Here is a 12,864-nt window from a genome sequence, read left to right on the forward strand (position 1 = left end):
TTATGATTATATACTGTCCGCACAAGCCTATGTCGTTCCGCCCTGTATGGGCAGTGTTTCATGTTCTTTTATCTCGCCCTGAATGGGCCTGAGTCTCCCTCTTTCCCAGGTCGACAGAGTATAGTGTCCAGTATACTGGGAGTGGGGAGGGGAGATATGTATATGATGTTATTTTAGCCTATGTTTTGTATCTATTCAGATTTTCTGTTTTTATGGCCCCATTACTGCGCTGTCCATTATTCTTTAGTATCCTGTCCCTTTCTAGTTGGCTATTCCAGGTGCACCCAAAGTTCTTCATCATTATTCAGACCCACTGGTTTCATTGTCTGGAGGTCAATAATGTATTTAGATTCAATGGCCCTTAATGTTCTTATTTTATCTCCACCCCTTTCTTGTCTTTCAAGTTGATCAATGAGAAAGAAAGATAGTAGATCTCTATGACTATTATGATGGGTTTTAAATGGCGTGCCACCGGATAGTTCTTATCTTTGTTAGTGATGGCACGCATGTGCTCTAAGATACGCTTTTTTTTGAGTGATGTCACTGACCATGTCATGAGTGATGTAATATGTGACGTCATCAGCAGTGCATTGCAGGCGCGCAAGTTATAGTGAGTCCAACTAAGTATAACGTGGAATTTCAATGGTTTTATGTCAGTAAAATTTCCAGCTAACTATAACTGGTGTGAAACCTATGGTTTTTTCAGTGAATTTAATAGGTTTTTTAAATGTTAATTCCTAACTATAACTGGTGTGAAACCTATGGTTTATTCAGTGAATTTCATAGGTATTTTAAATGCTAATTCCTAACTATAAGTCTTACTTTATAAGTAAGACTGTTAACGCTCTAGTTGTTCTTTAGAACACTCTGGTACATTCTATCATTGGGCTATAGTTGGGCTACATATGGCTGATATTTGGGCTACATTTGTTTTTTTTTGTCTCTGGTGGCCATCTTTGGGCTACATTGGGCTACATTGGGCTACATTTGGGCTACATTTGGGCTCTAACATATATATAGCCCAATGTAGCACAATATATATTTTTTTCAAAGTTAATTTTCGTAAAAACCACTTGAGTATAGCAAAGGCACATCGGGCTACCAGTCCCTACAATTTTTCCCATTTTTTTTTGTAATATTTTTTTGTAATTTTTTTTTTCCTTGGAGCGCTCCCGGTGCGCGCCCCGGTGAGCGCCCCGTAGAGCGTACTCATTTGTGTTGTGCCCCGGTGCGCAAACCGGGAAGCGTCCCATTAGCGCCAATGTCGTGAACGAAAACATGATTGTGACGTATCGCGTAGCCGCGTCCGCGTGATACGCACGGCGTAAACGCACCCGGAAGCATTCGACACGCTTACGCGACGCGCCCCGGGGCGCGTAGCGTAAGCGCTTCGGGTCATGTGACCTGAAAATAACACTTTTCATTGGTTCACAACAGTTTTGTTTTCCAAATGATGAAAGACCCCACCTTTTTTCCTCATTTTCACTTTGTTGTTTGAGTGAAGAAGACCTGCATTCTGTGAGAAATGGCTTCACTGGTAGCAGCTGCAGGTGCATCTGCACCACCACCACCTCCACCACCACCACAAAGACCACCACAAGACCACATTGGTGGTCATGAAGAAGAGGAGGACGAAGAGGAGCAGGAGGAGAGGCAATATCTGCCTGAGGACAATCCCCCATACAAACCCAAAGAACATTTTATTTGGGAGTTTTTCAAAATGCCAAGGGGTGCCAAAAAAGTAAATGCAGCAAAGGTGACTTGCCTCATCTGTAACCAAGAACTGTCAAGAGGAAACCCAAACAATAAATATTCGTTTGGGAACCACACGATGATAAGGCTTATGCAGAGGAAGCACCCAAACAATTATTCAAGAGCAGAAGTCAGGCAACTGACCAAGAACCCTCCCTATCCTTCTACATCAAGCACCTCCAACCAACCCACTCCATCGGGTGCAGAGGCTAGGGAGATGGTCCCTAATGTCCAAACCAAGTTTTCAAAATTTAAATTTGTTTGCATATATTGCAACAAAGCAATATCATATGGTGAGCAGAGCATCACTTTACTTAATCGAGCTGCAGACAACCATCACTGCAGCAAGCAACCTTAATTTTTTAATAATTAAAATTATGGAAATTAACATGGGGAAAACGCGTTTTGGGACCCCCCTTTTATCTCGGCCTCCGCTTGACGCATCCCCCCAAACTTTCAGGAAAGGACCGGAGCTTGACGGGGCCATTTTGAGGAAATTTTCAGGCAGATTCGTCAACCGGCGCCAAAGTTATTCCAAATAGAATTTTGAGTTTTAACATTGAAAAAAATCCTAACTATAACTACCTACTGGCGACCGAAACGCGTCATGGCGGCAGCGCTGGCTCTATTTAAATAATAATCGTTGCACCAGCACTTTTTGGGTCGACTCCTCGTCATTTCTGGGATCCAGCAGATGCTTTCTGTTCGATAGGTGACGATCTACGTAATATATATATATATATATATATATATATATATATATATATATATATATATATATATATATATATATATATATACCAGCATGATGACTGACTGACTGACATGAAATGCATTACGTGAAGCGAAGTAAAGCACAGTATCACTGTATTCATCCTGCTGCAGACCTCCAATTTTGGCAATCGGTTTGGTCCCAATTTAAGGTAATTTTTAAAGTTCAGATCCCCTTTTCCATCACAAACATATTTCTAGGAACCTTATCTCCTCAATGGCCTCAATCACCAATAAGTTTGAAACTTTTAGATTTATTGTTAGCTCAAACTGGAAACAAGCAGATAAAGTCACTTTTAGATCCTGGTGGAATGCTATTTGCTTCCACCATCTGCCTAACACTAACTATGGGTGCATATTCACAAGGACATATCGCAGAGATATCAACACTTTATTGAAGAGAAAGTTGTGATAAATGTATCGGCCCATTCACAAGCTGGTGCTAACAGCCCATATCACCAGTTTACCTGCGATAGCAGCCGCAAAAAATATCACCACAGATGACCCTGGCAACTAACGCTAATGAGATGCAGAGTAGCCATTCCCGTGCAAAAAGCCGTAACAACACCACGTCACAACATTCTCAATGACCAGCCGATCTGCGATAAGATCATAAAACAGGTGATGAGGCGCATTAGCAGCAGGAATTTAACACCTGCTCTCACCTGGTATAAAGTCGGACTACAACCAGATAAGGGAGCCCAGCTCAGAGCCATACCTGAAGAACAACAGATGCCATGGAGCCAACGATAAGGCAGCTCGGACACCCAAGAGGGCCACAACACCCACCGCCACCACTCCCAAACCCACCCTCCACTACCTCGGGCCTTACCCCCGGGCCCCCCTCCAACTCCCCGACCAAGAGATTGCGCATCAACGTCACGAAATTCGGAATAAAATCATTCGCCTGATGTCACACCACTACAACAAATAACATTCATGTGAGTACAGAAAAAGCAGAATCAATCATTCACCATTGAAAGTCCAAACAAAATTTCACAATCAAAATTGTCTCTAAACAACTATTTAGAAGAGTCATGGTGGGTCATCCCTGCACAATCTGTAAGTGACAGCCTGCAAGACAATATCCAAGATAAGAAGGTGTGTCAGGCACTCATCAAAGGACAGAGAGAGAGAGAGAGAGAGAGAGAGAGAGAAAGAAAGAGAGAAAGAGAGAGAGAGAAAGAAAGAGAGAGACTGAACAAGGAGTGCGAGGACAATCGGGTCCTTGGCTCACACATGCCAACTGTTGTGTGTGTTTTGCAATTGGTGAACCCTAACTCTAAGGACTGGCATCAATTTCAGTGCGAAGGCCACATCACATTTCAGAAATGCAAGCAGTAGTCATACTAAAATTAGGTATGAAAGCTCCTTTGACTCAATACACAAGGCAGAAGGATATCCGAACCTCCGACCTTGGGCTTGAATGCGGCCGTCACCCCCTGAGTGAGATACCATACCAGACTCTGACGACTCGCACTCCACGAACTGCGCTAATGAAAGACCAATGTGTCCACACCCCACACACACTTGTCTCTGCTCTAGGTACACCTGCATGGGATGCCCTTGATACATTGGTAAAAAACAACCCATATGTCCGAACGTTTCACACACATACAACTCATTGCTTGGAGCTGTGGCATATTGTCCACAGAACTGCCACCGGTCTTAAGAGTGCCGGTGTTGTGAGACCAACAAACGCAATGGCAGCCAATGCCAGGCACATGCACAGCCCCTGTCATGTGAAACTGTACTGTGCACGAATGCTGCATCTGTTGGGATCAGTGCCACTGACAGTGTTGCAAACCAGTTACCATCTGAGCTTCTGTCTTGTGTACGTCACATACGTCCAGCCGTGGTTCCACTATCGATCAAGCACATATGAGTGGCCGATGGAGGTCTGCCTATCCAACACAACGGTAGCTGAACTGTATTATGACTTGTGTGTGTGCCCCCTGTTGGCCCACAACCAGGAGTGCAACCGCTACACCCGTGCATGGGATGCCTTGATTTTTGACGTATGTGCTGGCAGTTGGGGATGGGAGATTGCACAAGTTATTGTGTGCAGTGACCACATCAAGGCGCTCCCCTATTGGGCTGTGTTGCGGATTGGTGACTCCGTCTCTTCACCGCAGTTACACCACAGAAGGAGACGGACCACTCTTTTTGTGCAGTAAGTTCCTTCATTGCTCATTCGGCATGACGCGTTTCAGCCTTGATCACATGAAGCAATAGTAAAGCGACCATTCGTAGATATATATATGTGTTTATATATATATATTCACTGAAAAAAAACATATTTTTCAGGCAGGTTATAGTTAGGAAATAGCATTTAAAAAACCTTAGAAATTCACTGAAAAAAACATAGGTTTTAGGAATGTTATAGTTAGCAGGACATTTCACTCATACAAAACCATTGAAATTCCTCCGTTATAGTTAGTTGTATTAACTGTAACTCTTGCGCCCGCAATACACTGGTGATGATGTCACATATTACATCATTCATGACATGGTCAGTGACATCACTGATGACATCACTGATTACATCATCCAGTGAATGTGGTTTGGTTTGATATTTAAATATGTATTATATATATAGCAATCTGCATTGAAGAAAGAGTGGATGTATAAGTGTCTAGAACACAGCTTTCCAAACTTTTCATGTTGGTGACACGCTTTCTGAAGATACATCATTTTGTGACACAGTAAGGCAGTGTAGCGCGAGCGATCGTAGTGAGTGAGCCCAAACCATCTAAGGGGGTTCGGGGGGGTTTCACTCACTCTATCCCCCCCCTCTCTCTCTCTCTCTCTCTCTCTCTCTCTCTCTCTCTCTAACTGTCTCCCTCTCTCTGTGTCCCTTCCTCTCTCTCCCTCTGTCTCCCTCCCCCTGTCTCCCTCTGGCTGCCTCCGTCTGTCTCCCTCTGTCTGTCTACCTCCCTCTGTCTCTCTCTGTCTGTCTCGCTTCCTCTGTCTCGCTCTCTGTCACCCTCCTTCCTCTGTCTGTCTCCCTCTGTCTTCCGCTCTCTGTGTCCCTCTCTATGTCTCCCTCTGGTTCCGTCTCTCTGTCTCCGTCCCTCTGTCTCCATTCCTCTGTCTCCATTCCTCTGTCACCTTCCCTCTCCCTCTCTCTCTCTCTCTCTCTCTCTCTCTCTCTCCCTCTCTGTCTCCCTCTGTCTCCCTCCCCATCTCTCCCTCTGTCTCTCTCCCTCTGTCACCCTCCCTCTGTCTCCCTCCCTCTGTCTCCCTCCCTCTGTCTCCCTCTCTGGCTCCATCTCTCTCTCCCTCTCTCTTTGTCTCTCTCTGTCTTCCTCTGTCTCCCTCCCCCTCCTTTCCTCTGTCTCCCCCTGACTGTCTCCCTCCCTCTGTCACCCTCTGTCTGTCTCAGTCTGTCTCCCTCTGTCTGTCTACCTCCCTCTGTCTTTCTCAGTCTGTCTCGCTCCCTCTGTCTCCCTCCCTCTGTCACCCTCCTCCCTCTGTCGCCCTCCTCCCTCTGTCTCCCTCCCTCTGTCTGTCGCCCTCTGTCTCCTGCTCTCTGTCTCCCTCTGTTTCTATCCCTCTATCTCCCTCCCTCTGTCTCCGTCCTTCTGTCTCTCTCCATCTGTCTCCCTCCCTCTGTCTCCCTCCCTCTGTCTCCCTCCCTCTGTCTCCATTCCTCTGTCTCCCTCTGTCTCCCTCTCCCTTTGTCTCCCTCTACCTGTGTCTTCCTGTGTCTCCCTCTGTCTCCCTCCTCTCTCTGTCTCCCTCCATCTCCCTCCCTCTCTGTCTTCCTCTCTCTCTGTCTTCTTCCCTCTGCCTGCCTCTCTCTGTCTCCCTCTCTCTCTGTCTGTCACCCTCCGTCTCCCTCTCTCTCTGTCTCTCTGTCTGTCGCCCTCTGTCTTCCTCTCTCTCTGTCTCCCTCTCTCTCTGTCTGTCACCCTCTGTCTCTCTCTCTCTCTGTCTCCCTCTCTCTCTGTCTGTCGCCCTCTGTCTCTCTCTCTGTCTCCCTCTGTCTCCATCCCTCTGTCTCCATCCTTCTCCCCCTCTCTCCCTCTCTGTCTCCCTCTCTCTGTCTCCCTCCCTCTGTCTCCCTCCCTCTGTCTCCCTCCCTCTGACTCCCTCCCTCTGTCTTCCTCCCTCTATCTTCCTCTGTCTGTCTCCCTCTGTCTGTCACACTCTGTCCCCTCACCCTGCGTGTGTTTCAGCATGGGCATAGACAGCTTCCTGGACACACACACAGCCGCACCCCAGTACTTTCATGTCTTTAAAAGACCTGAAGTTACTGCTTTGTTGTGAATCTCCCGGGCCCCCATAGAGCAGAGTGTCAGGGAGTCTGCGCTGCTGCAGCGGTGTTTGCTGACACTCTTTCAAAGGAATGCCTCTTAATTAGCAGAAGTTATGTGCTACGTGCCCAATAATACCGGTGTCATCCCGTGACACACCCACCCTTTGCAGGCGACACAGTACTGTGTCGGGACACACAGTTTGGAAAGCTCTGGTCTAGAAGGACGATATAGTAGCAGTGTGATTAACTATTTACTTAACTAATTTATAGTGTCTCATTAAATACATTGGATAGTGACTAAACTGTGTGAATATCTGTATTAATTTCCCAGTTGTTGTGTAAACTGCTTCACCAGTTTTAATTTAATTTAATTTAATTTTTTTAATTTAAAGGAGCTTGTAGAGCGCCTGGTGACGCCTCCCGGCGTGTCCCCGCGCTGTGGAGAGAGTGTAAGAGAGAGTAGAGGAAAAACCCATCACCAAGTAAAAAGGCAGGTTTTTAGTTTCTTTCTAAACAGGATTTCATTGTTCTCCATCCTGATATCTGCAGGAAGAAGGTTCCATTTCCTGGCCGCCAAAGTCCGGAAGGATTTGCCTCCCATTCTGGCCTTTTTGGGGCGTGTGGTTCTGAGCAGGCCCATACCTTTAGACCTAAGCGACCTGCTCGGTTCATAGACAGTAGCCAAATCCGACATGTAGGCCGGTGCTCTGTGATGAATTATTTTATGGCACCACAGCATAGCTTTAAAATCAATCCTCTTCCTGATGGGCAGCCAATGAAGGGCTTCAAGAGAGGGGCGAGATGGAGCTCGCCGAGGGAGCCTTAAGACCAGGCGAGCTGCCGAATTTTGTAGCACCTGAAGCTTTTTAATATTTTTCTCAGATGTACCCATGAGCAGCACGTTTCCGTAATCAATACGGGACGTTATAAGTGCTTGCGTCATGGTACGCCTGGAATCAATAGGTAACAGGTCAAGGGTACGGTTCAGAGTTTTCATTACCCCAAAGCATTTGCCCACCGTTTTTCTTACGTGGCTGTCAAAGGACAATTTATTGTCCACCCAAACACCCAAGTTCTTCGCCTCTCGGGATGGGGAGGGCAAAGGACCAAGGCAGCTGGGCCACCACTCATTCGTCCATTTAGCCTCATTGCCTCCCATGATGAGGACCTCCGTCTTAGTCCCGTTCAGTTTCAAACAGTGGTCGTTCATCCAAGTGGCAAGTTTAGTCATACAGACATTGAAATTGTCAGCTTCCTTAGAGGGGGCTTGGGTCAGAGAAATAAGGAGCTGCGTGTCGTCGGCGTAGGAGACAAGCTCCACGCCGAACGATTGCACTACCTCTGCCAGAGGGGCCATATATAGATTAAACAGGGTGGGGCTCAGGGCAGAGCCCTGAGGCACCCCCTGCTCCAGCCTCACCCTGTCGGAGAGAAAGCTCCCCCTTTGGACTTGAAAGCTTCTGTCAAGCAAAAAAGCCTTCAGCCATCCCAGTGCCTTATTGGTGACTCCAGCTTTATTTAGACACTGTAGCAGGATGGAGTGTGCTACAGTGTCAAAAGCGGCACTGAGATCAAGCATGATGAGGGCCATTGTCTTTCCCTCATCTGCTCCCTCACGTAGGGTTTCGGTGGCCCTCAGGAGGGCTGTCTCCGTTGAGAACCCTGATCTAAAACCCGACTGGGAATTATGGAAAACATTATATGTCTCCAGATGTTCCATCAGTTGGGTGTTAGCAATTTTTTCTGCCAACTTGGCAACATACGGTAGAAGGGATATGGGTCGTAGATTATCCATTACATCCACACTGATGTTGGGCTTTTTCTTAATAGGTAGCACTATAGCCTGTTTCCATACCTCTGGGAGACATGCGGTTGAAAAGGATGTTAGTAACAAGTGCCTCAAATGAGGTTCCAGAACTGAGAAAGCTTCAGCTAGTATTTTAGGAGGAGCCGGATCTCTGGGCGATCCCGACTTGATCTTGTTGCACATCTTAGACAGCATTTCATAGGAAGGGACTTCAAAAGATTTGAGACAGACCGGTGTGTTTACACATTTCTCATTTTCAACGAAATCTGCGGCCGGGGCTCCCTGTTTAGAGAAGCTGGTATAGATTTTACTTATTTTGCCAGCAAAGTACTGAGCTATGTTATTACATGATTCCACTGAATCATTTTGGATAGAGGAGGACATCTCCACTATGGATATCTCCTTATAGATTTGGAATAGTTCCCTAGAGGAGTTGCCAGCTTCCGTAATACGAGTGTGATAGTGCTCAGCTTTTGCAAGGCGGACGGCTTTATAATATTCTTTCTGTGTGGTTTTATACTGTATTTTTATGTCTGCACAGAATTTATAACGCCAGGCTCTCTCAAGTTTCTTGCAGACCGTTTTCATGGTCTGTAGATCTTGTCCGAACCAAGGAGCACTTTTCTGAGACCTTCTGGCAATGGACATGGTGCGGCTAGGGGCTGTAATGTCCAGAGCCTTTGTGACAATATTGTTTAGGCTTTCATTGGCAGCCTCACAGTCAGCTCCTATCGGAGGACCTTCATCCTTGACAATTTGAGTAAAGGAGTCTAAGGAAAAACTTTTCCATTTCCTGCGTTTATACCGCAGAGACTGCTGCCGAAAGAGCTCAGTTTTTTCCAGTTGGACTGATATGGGAATGATAAAATGATCCGACCAGGGAATAGGTATGGGATCAGTAGTCTGCACTCCCAGCCAGTTACCAAAGACGGGGTCTAATAGATGCCCTAGTTGGTGTGAGGGTTCTTTATTTTTTAGGTCAACTTGAACCGATTGCAGTTCCATACATATGTCAGCTGCATCTTTATCTAAAGGATCATCAAAGTGAACATTAAGGTCACCCAGAACTAACAGTTTAGATTTCCTTAGAGCAAGATGGGTGACCACCTCCATGAGGGTGGAAGTAAAATCATATAATCTACCCGGTGGGCGATATATCAGAATGCCTGATATCGAGTGATTAGGACCAGTGTTGATATTGAAGATGCCAGCTTCACTATGATCAACCTGAGTGTGTGCAAGGGAGCAGACGAGAGGTACTTTAGTGATAATGGCAATGCCACCTCCTCTACCGTCCTTTCTATCTAACCTGGATATAGCATATCCGTTAGGTAACGCCTGAATGATATCTGGATCCGAATATTCATCCAGCCAGGTCTCCGTTAAGAACAGGATGTCAAGTTTCCGGTCGTCAACCAAGTGGTAGATTTCCAGCGCATGCTTTCGCAGCGATCTACAATTCAGCAGAGCTGCCTTGATGATGGGCCCGGAGTTGGTATCTGGGACTTGGGGGCGGGGATCAAATCTACACCTCCCGCATTTTGTGAGTGACTGGGCCATCATGGTATGCTTACAGGTAGCATACGTGTCGGGTTGAAGTGCTAGTAAAGCATGTCTATCATACCTTATAGAGGTTAGTGTCAGCCTGCCAGGGTCCGTGGCCCCGCGCCCCGTCCGACCGCGGACGGGCGCAGACGGGCTGGACTTTGGCTCGACTTCGGCGCGCTTCCGGCGCGCCCGCTGCACGCGTCCGCTGCGCGGACGCTGTCCTAAGCACATTTATCCTAAAAGGGGGAGGGGTCGCTAGAGCGCTGAGTTCAGCTCCCAGAGCCCGGATGTACAAGGCTCCTCCTCGCCCTCCGCATCAATCGTCCATGATTGGACGCGGCGGACCGGGGCGGGAGAGGGAGAGTTAGTGTGCAGGAAGTAAGTACACAAAGAATTCACCACACTGAGCGTTTTAAAAGTCAAGCCTGGTTGCTATTTAAAAACATTCGCCGTGATAACAGCGCGCACAGTGTCCCTCATAAACTGAAATTATTAGCGCCGAGTGAAGGGGGCTGCCTCTGCCACCGGCAACACACTGCTCCACAGCGAGCGCGGTATCCCAGCTGTTTAAATACCCTCGTCAGTTTCAGCGTCGCTAGAGCGCTGAGTTCAGCTCCCAGAGCCCGGATGTACAAGGCTCCTCCTCGCCCTCCGCATCAATCGTCCATGATTGGACGCGGCGGACCGGGGCGGGAGAGGGAGAGTTAGTGTGCAGGAAGTAAGTACACAAAGAATTCACCACACTGAGCGTTTTAAAAGTCAAGCCTGGTTGCTATTTAAAAACATTCGCCGTGATAACAGCGCGCACAGTGTCCCTCATAAACTGAAATTATTAGCGCCGAGTGAAGGGGGCTGCCTCTGCCACCGGCAACACACTGCTCCACCAGTTAGTTAGTAGCTACGTGAAAGTCTATATTAGTTATTGGTTAGTTAACTGATTATTTGTATGGGAGAGTGAATCTGTGTGTGGTTCGGTGGGGGGTCTAAGACTGCCCAAAGATGTGTCAATAGTAGATTCAGTAGGTATATGATGTTAAGGCTGCATATTATAATACTTGTTTGGGTGAGTGAATATGTATATGGATGTGCTGATGAGCAAATATATCTCTCAATGTCACATGTCCAACAAACTAGAATATTGAAAGGCAGTGTATGTGACATTTGTTGTATATAAATAAGTATACATAAGACTCATTGATTGCCTGAGTGACTGTATGGATAACTGTATACTTGTAATAGTGATTTTATAACACACTAAGTATGAGTTACTATCGATATGATTAAATGAAGCAGTGTTTGTATAAGTGTGTAGCTCAGTAAATATAAGTATGATCCATTGTTTGCATAAGTGAGCAGGATGACTGCATAAGTAAATAGGATGTGAGCTGGTGTGTAATGTCAATATAGGTGTATAAGTATATTTCATAGTATTCTATTGCTCATTGACAGCATGTATGAGTGAATCTATAGATAATTGATTACATGTTTGTGTAGATAAAAGAATGACTGAGGCGGGTTTTAGATACTTGTATTTCTCTGTCAATGGATTCAAATATGGTACTCTATATTTTACAGTGAGTGATGAAAGATTATAGTAGTGTATGATGAGGTGTATCTGATTGTCACGTGGATGATGTCATCAGTGATGTCATTTGAGATGTCATCCATGATGTCACCAGTGATGTCTCTGACCATGTCATGAATGATGTAATATGTGACATCATCACCAGCGTATTGCGGGCGCAAGAGTTACAGTTAGTACAACTAACTATAACGGAGGAATTTCAATGGTTTTGTATGAGTGAAATGTCCAGTTAACTATAACATTCCTAAAACCTATGGTTTTTTCAGTGAATTTCTAAGGTTTTGTAAATGCTAATTCCTAACTATAACCTGCCTGAAACCTTTTTTTTTTTAGTAAATTTCAAAGGTTTTTTAAATGATAATTCCGAACTATAACCTGCTTGAAACCTATGTTTTTTTCAGTGAATTTCAAAGGTTTTTTAAATGAAAATGTCTACTTATTATGTTGACCACTTCCCTATATTTTCAACCAGAATCCAAATCTGCAATGCTACATAAAACATCAGGCAATAGTTCCACTTACCACTAACAAATTAACATCAACATTTAACTTCTGTAAGAACGTCGAACATGTACTACGTGAATTACATCCAACTCACACCCATGTTTAAAGAGCAATATGTGTTACAGATTGTATTTATACACTTCCCACACCAAACAAAATCACAATACTCAGCACCACTACCACTACCACTACAACCACCCCCACGGACCTCTCCTTCCTACTACCTCAAAGGCAGCGCAAAACAGGACAACAAATCTTTCCAAAATAATACATCCCCTCAACAGCACACTAGCTTAATTTACAGAGATGTGGCAACCAAGTATGTATAAGGGAAAGAACTCTAACATCAACATTAATGTACACAACACTAAGACTACCGGTGAAATACTATACACAATTCACTATAGAAATCAAAAACTTTTCAGTGAGTAGATATACCTTTGATATGTGTAGTGCACTGATTAGTGGACGCAACCATATTATCTCAGAAACTGGGGAATATTTTGGTCATGTAGCTGTGTTCACCCCTTCCACTTTGAAACAGAAGCAGAGTGGGCTAGTCCAACTTAAACAACTTCAACGTAAGACTATAAATAATTAGGCCACGCCTTGGGTGTGGTTGACTTCTGCAAAGAA

The sequence above is a fragment of the Lissotriton vulgaris genome, chromosome 5, assembly GCF_964263255.1.
Source record: "Lissotriton vulgaris chromosome 5, aLisVul1.2, whole genome shotgun sequence".
Taxonomy (NCBI): Eukaryota; Metazoa; Chordata; class Amphibia; order Caudata; family Salamandridae; genus Lissotriton; species Lissotriton vulgaris.